A 7,279-nucleotide genomic window follows, 5' to 3' on the forward strand; every position below is an offset into this window, starting at 1 on the left:
TTATCCAAGAGTTCGATGCGGCGTTTGGAGATGAGGGCTTCACAGAGTCCTCTAAGCTACGCCGTGTAGCTATGCACTTTCAAAATTCTGCCAGGCAATGGTGGTCTAGCCTACGAGCCAACGGTGAAGCTCCACGAACATGGAAAGCTTTAAGAGCTTCCATTATGAAGCAGTTTTTGGCCACCGATGCCAAAGACAAAGTACTCACCGAATGGCGAAGCTTAAAGCTCTCTCCCAATGAATCCATCCACAAATATGTAGACAAGTTTTGGGACCTACAACTCAAAGCCACTGTCTTCAAAAATTTGGATTTTGGAGAGCAAAAGCAACAATTTTGTGCGGGCTTAACCGAAGAAATGGCGGAGTATGTCAACTCCCAAAGGCCACGTACCATATCGGCGGTAATACACCATACTATGGTGGCCTCTCGAATCAATTTCCAAACGGGGGCTAAAAGAAATAATAAGCCCCTGGAAAACAAGGGTTCCAATGAGCCTAAGGGGAAGGACAATGTCCAAAAGTCTCCTAAGGGCAACTCCAACAAAGCTAAAGAGAAGTGAGTTTACAAAGGTAAGAATAAACTCTCTCCAGAAGAGCTTGAGCGTTATCGTAAGGATAACCGGTGTTTCAAGTGCGGCGAACAAGGGCATGCGTACCGCGCTTGTCAACAAAAGAGCAACCGCCAAGATCCTCCTAGAGCTTCCTTGGTTGAAATCCAAGAGGAGGAGACTCGCCAAACTCACCACAAAGGATCTCCTCTATGCCATGCTTAGGGAAAGGTAAGAGAACATGATGCTTTTATTCTCTTTGACCCTGGTTCTACTCACAATTTTATATCTATGGAGTTAGCCACCAAGCTAGGCATACAATCCTACGAGATGGGAGATGTCCTACCCGCAGATAGTGCCTTCAAGGGGCAAGAAGCTTCAATCACTCCCTTAATTGGGAAATTGAGGCTTCATGTCCAAGGCTATGTGGACAAAAAATACTTCTTTATCTCTCCTCTCAAGCATGAGGATGTAATCCTAGGGGCACCATGGTTTGACCGCCTGGCTACCAATGTTAAATTTCTTGAAAGGAGAATCTCCTTTAAGTTCAGGGAAAAAGACATGTATATAGATGCTAAGGAAATGGGTAACACTATTCCCATTGTACATACACCAGCTTTCAACAAGTCAATAAAGAGCTCTATTTCCGTGTACATGATTTTTGTTAAAGACTCTCAAAATGAACCTAATGCTTTAGCAAAAGAAAATAAAAGCAACCAAAAGGAATTAGAATTATCAAATTTTCTCAAGGAGTTTCAAGATGTTTTTATTGACAACATCCCTTGTGAGCTACCTCCTAAACGAGGTAATGATGACCATGCAATCGAACTTCTTCCAGGAAGTTCACTGCCTAACAAACCTCCTTATAGAGTTTCTCAAGCTCAACAAGAGGAGATTATGCGGCAAGTGCATGAGTTAGTTGAGAAGGGTATGGTTAGGCCAAGCTCATCTCCATTTTGCTCACCTGTGCTATTAGTGCAAAAGAAAGATGGAACATATCGTATGTGTGTCGACTATAGAGCACTAAATAGGATCACTATCAAGAATAGGTTTCCCGTTCCACGGGTAGAAGACCTATTTGATAAGCTACAAGGATCGACCTACTTCAGTAGGATTGACCTAAAAAGTGGCTATCATCAAATAAGGATAGTTTATCAAGACATTGTAAAGACCGCATTTCGCACCACATTTGGTCTTTACGAATACATTGTCATGCCTTTTGGCTTGACCAATGCACCAGCCACATTCAACCGCTTGATGGAGAAGCTGTTCAGGCCTCATCGAACCTTCACTGGAGTGTTCTTTGATGATATTATCATCTACTCTAATTCATTGGAGGAACACAAGCAACACCTCCAGGTAATATTTCAAGTTTTAAGAGAGAATAAACTTTATGTTAATCAAAAGAAAAGTGAATTTTTCTTGCAAGATATTCAGTATTTAGGTCATATTATCTCTCAAGATGGAATCCAAATGGATCCATCTAAGTTAGAGGTAATAAAAGGATGGCCTAAACCAAGGAATCTTCATGAACTAAGAAGCTTTATAGGTATGTGTGCATACTATAGACGCTTCATAGAAAAGTTCTCACAAATTGCGGGACCATTACATGACCTAACAAAGAAAAGCGTTAGGTATACATGGTCTGCTAAGGAGAACAATGCTTTCGAAAAGCTTATCTCTCAACTTGTGCTTACACTACCGGATCTCTCAAAACCATTTGAGGTCCATTGTGATGCTTGTGGTGATTGCCTTGGAGCTGTTTTACTCCAAGAAGGGCATGCCAGAGGCTATGAGAGTCGAAGGCTCGACCCTGTTGAGCAAGCTCTAGTCATATATGAAAAGAAATTCCTTGCAGTTCTACACGCCTTAGACTCATGGAAGCACTATTTATTGGGGACTCCTTTCATTCTGCGAACGGATCACCAAATTCTTAAGTACTTCATGACGCAAACCAAGCTCTCCGACAAACAAATGAGGTGGAAAATTTCCTTTCGCAATTTCATTTTCATATTGCTCACATTGCTGGCAAGCATAATCAAGTAGCTGATGCACTCTCAAGACGGCCGAGAGTGAATGCGGTTTCCATAGAAACTCACAATGATCTATCTTCAATGATAGATGAGTACGCTATTGATCCCGATTTTAGAGATGTGATTTCAGCCCTTGCATTAGGGAAGAAAGAAGAACCATTTACCTTACAAGATGGTTATCTTCTCTATGGCAATAGACCATCTCATTACTTGAGAAAGTAATGTATGAATCTCATGCTCCACCTTATGCGGGGCATAGAGGGATTCAGTCTACCTTAAAGGGAATTGAAACATATTTCTATTGGCCTACCATGAAAGTGAACATACAAGAGTATGTTTCTAAATGTGTGGTATGCCAAAAGAAAAAATTTGATAGAGGGAAGCAACTTGGATTGCTTCAACCCTTGCCAATCCCTAATTCACCATGGGAGAGCATATCCATGGATTTTATCTTTGGATTGCCTAAGTCTATCCATGGGAATACGAGAATATGGATGATAGTGGACAGGTTCAATAAACAAGCTCATTTTATACCTGTCAAAAAGACTATCAAAGCCCATCAAATGGAAACCCTCTTCATTTCACAAATTTTCAAGTACCATGGCTTGCCAATGTCCATAGTGTCGGATAGAGATCCTAGAATGACCAGTAATTTCTAGAAGGGTCTCTTTGAGAATTTAGGGACAAGGCTAAACTTCTCTTCGGCCTATCATCCACAAACGGATGGCCAAAGTGAAATAGCTCACCTAACCATTCTCGATCTACTAAAAGCCTATGTAACGGAAGTAGATCAAAGATCCCAATGGGAGAAGTACTTACCCTTATTGGAGTATGCTTACAATAACACTGTACATACTTCCACGGGAAAAGCACCTTTCGAGGTAATTGAGGGAAGATCAAAAAGTCCCTTGTTACTTAAGGTACATGGGAAGATCTTCCCTGCAGATGAGTATAGCCAAGACCTACAAGAATCTTTCCAAAAGATTAAGGATGCTATCTCTATCTCACAGCAAAGGCAAAAGGCTGCTGCTGACAAGCACAGAAGAGCCCAAGACTTTAAAGAAAATGATTGGGTCTTGTTAAAGTTTCCCAAGGCTCGATTAAGGCACACGACGGGCAAGAATCCTACGGGCCACCAAAAGTACTATGCTAAACTAGAAAAAAGGTACTATGGTCCCTTTCAGATTCTTAGGCCAATCAATGAGATGGCCTATCAACTCAAGTTGCCCAATCATTGGCTCATACACAATGCTTTCCATGTGAGCCTCCTAAAGCCTTACAAAGGAGAGCCACCTCAAGAACCAACTATTGAAGACCCGCCGGAGATCGAGGACCAAGAGGAGGTGTTGCAGCCCGAGTCCATTCTCCGACATGAAGACAAGATACTAAGAGGCGGTAAGACTATCCAACAATATCTTATTAAGTTTAAGAATTATCCTTTTGAAGATGCTAGATGGATGCAAGGCATACAATTAAAGGATAACCTAAACCTTGTCAATGCTTACAATGTTTCCCAATGAGTAAGCAAATGTACAAAATGTTAAAAATGAACAAAGTTTTTGTCTTAAAAGACTTTCTTTTTCTTTATTGTGCACAAAAATGAATTAGTATGCATGCTTAGATCAAGTTTGCGGAGACGACGTCTCACAAACACCAAGTAGAGCTTGTCACTCTATTATGGAAGACTGATAGGACTAATGTGCAGACATGCTTGCGGCAGCCTAAGGCTCTCAAACGCCAAATGGACTAGTCATCAATTGTGGAATGATGTCGTAGGGTAACATAGGGATCCTCTAGCCGCTAAGAAAAGGACTCATGAATATGCTTTATTGTCTCTACACCATAGTCGAGGACGACTATGATTTCAAGAGAGAGGTAATGTCATAATAATCAATATCTAATTCTCCTAAATGATTTTCTCATATTAAATTGATCATTTAATGTGGGGAAGTGTCAGGGGAGAAAAGGCTAGAATATTGGTTAAGCTAGCAGACCGGCCACAGTAGGGATCCAAAGGAGGGAAAATAGGGATCCAAAGGGAGGGCCATCTGCAAAAAGATCCATGTGCAACAATGGGCTAAAAAGACCATAAGGTTCAGACCATTAAGACTTCCAAAACGCTAAGGTTCCAAAATTCAAAGGTTATGTCCAAAGGGTTAAAGCGTAGGGGGAATTGGATGCTTTGTGTGCTCTCCAAAGTCAACACATATCCCTACATGGGAGGGGGAGATCCCTTCTTCTAGGGGATGAGAGAGAAAGCCACACACACACAAACACAGGCTACCTTTACACAAAGGGAATGAGGGACACATGTCAGCTCCCTAGGCCAAATGCCCACAAGGTATGCCCAGTTTCTATTGGATGACCCTTGAAGTGGACCAATGAGAATTAAGCTAGAGTAAATCTAGTTTAATTAATTTAAAAACATTTAATAAAAGAAACCAATGAGAATTAAGTCTCCTAGAAGACTATTGGGCAGTCTCACAAGGGGTCCAATGAGCATTCAGGAGCCCAATGGCTTGCTTGATTCCTATTGGCTAGGAGGCAAAGGGGTCCAATGAGAGTTTAGTTTAATTATTTAATTACCTAAAGCTCTCACAAAAGGGGAAAGGGGGACACATGTCAGAAGTCTATCACTTATGCTGCTTAATAGTCATTGGCTTGACTTGGGGAGAGCCAATGAGGGCTCAGCAAGAGCAAATAGCAAGAGGGCTCGCCCAAGAGAGAGAGAGGGGGCTGATTTTTGCAAGGCATTATCACACACACACTCACACAATCTCATGTGTGAAGAAAGAGAAGACTATCTCTTCCCAAGCTTTAATGGAGAGCTCATCACCTACTCCAAGCTTGTGAGATAGAAGCCTACATCAACACACTCTTGGCATGTGGATGCAAATCCAACCAAGAGCCAAGCTTGAATGCATGCTCATCTCCTCTACCAAGCTAATTACTAAGCTAAGCTATGCTAATATGAGTGATTATGTGAGGATATGTACATCTTTCTCCTAAGATACTCCTTCTTCCTCTCAATCTACTCTCATACCCTGCTAGCTCTCACCATCTTCGAAGGTGTGTGAGGTCTTGGGTCTGAGAACGGGGATAATTCAAGTTTTGTTTGCTAAGTGTTTTGCTTAGTGCATGAATCTTTCATCTTCATTGCACTAGCTAGTCTTGAAGGAACACAAAGAATTGTATTGTACAATGTCTCTCTTGATGGGAGAGACCATAATACAAAGCCTTTTGGAGGGGGGACCGGCTCCATGCAAATCCGGTCCTCAACTGTTGTCATTAGCTTAATTTCTCTCTCTTTTGAAAGTATTGTCGATGCTATCTAACTAGGTGTTATGCTTTTTTGTTGCTCTCTCCACCCAAGCACTCTTGTAATTCTCATTAGGAATCTATTCTAATGAAATGCCCACTATGTTCATGCTCATTTTCGCTACACACAAGTTATTAGGCCATTAAATGTTACATCAGGGATATGATCCAGAAGGTTTTATTGCATGTTATGAATCTGAGATGATGAGCCGAAATGTTCGAGAAGATCAGATGATTGCATCTTTTGAGGAGGTTGTAAACTCGGATTTTAAAAAGCAGGTTCAAGAACTGGCAGAAGAATATCCCACACGGTGGGAGTATTTTGCAGGGAATTTATTTATGAAAGCTCAAGGATTCTAGATCGGGAAATAAAGGAGAATACTGAACGAAATAAGGTTTTCTTCAGTAAAGGTGAAGGGGATCAGATGCAGATCCTCAACTATGATGAATTTTGGGAGCATATTTCTGCAATAAGTAAAGCCAACGAGAATGCTAAGCTGGAAGTAGCAGATTTAGTTTTAGAGGAGCTTAATTTGAGCAACAAAGAAAAGGTACACAATGAATTTGATGCTGAAACAGATTTATATGAATTTTTTTCAAAGAATGCTTGCATGGACGCTACCTCTAATAATGGTTCCAGTGAAGACATAGACTGTACAACAAGTGGTTCACAAGTTGTTGATCTTGACATGGGTTATTCTGAAGGAGTTCATCAAGCAGATGAGCCTCTACAAGACATTACTGAATCTATATGCACTTTAGCCGTCGAGCAGGATAACATGTCTACTACAGATGATTGCATAAATAAAGCTATTATATACACAGTAGCTGATGAAGTGACTAAGATTGTGGACCCAGCATAGGATGAGCCTGAGGATGTCAATGAACCTATGATTGCTATTGACAATTTGCTTGCAGATGATGCTATCATAGAAGAGGATGCCATAATTGATGAATTTTTGTTTAGATCTGAAGGAGATATTTATGGCAGTATAGAAGAGCTTTCTGATGCATATACCTCGTTAGAGGGGGTGCTAGATGAGCCTTTACAACTCTGTAATGTATTGCTAAGTCACATGGATGCAGATGAGGAAGCAGAGGATGATATCGAGGAGTATGAAGATTGCTTGGGTCATGCTGATTGTGAACAGATTATAGACAGGGATTTTACATCTATGCTTGTAGATGAACTGCATGAGGAGATAACTCCTACAACTTTGATTAATGTTGATACCTCCAAGGGTGATTTTTCCGAGGATGCTATAGATGAAGATCTACAGGATAAAGCTGTTTTTCATGATCAAGATGAAGTCCAAGATGAAGTCCCAACAGGTGAAAATTCATCTGATGATACAGGTCGAGAGACTCCCAAAGTTTTTC

The sequence above is a fragment of the Adiantum capillus-veneris genome, chromosome 30, assembly GCF_014529385.1.
Source record: "Adiantum capillus-veneris isolate H3 chromosome 30, ASM1452938v2, whole genome shotgun sequence".
Lineage (NCBI taxonomy): Eukaryota > Viridiplantae > Streptophyta > Polypodiopsida > Polypodiales > Pteridaceae > Adiantum > Adiantum capillus-veneris.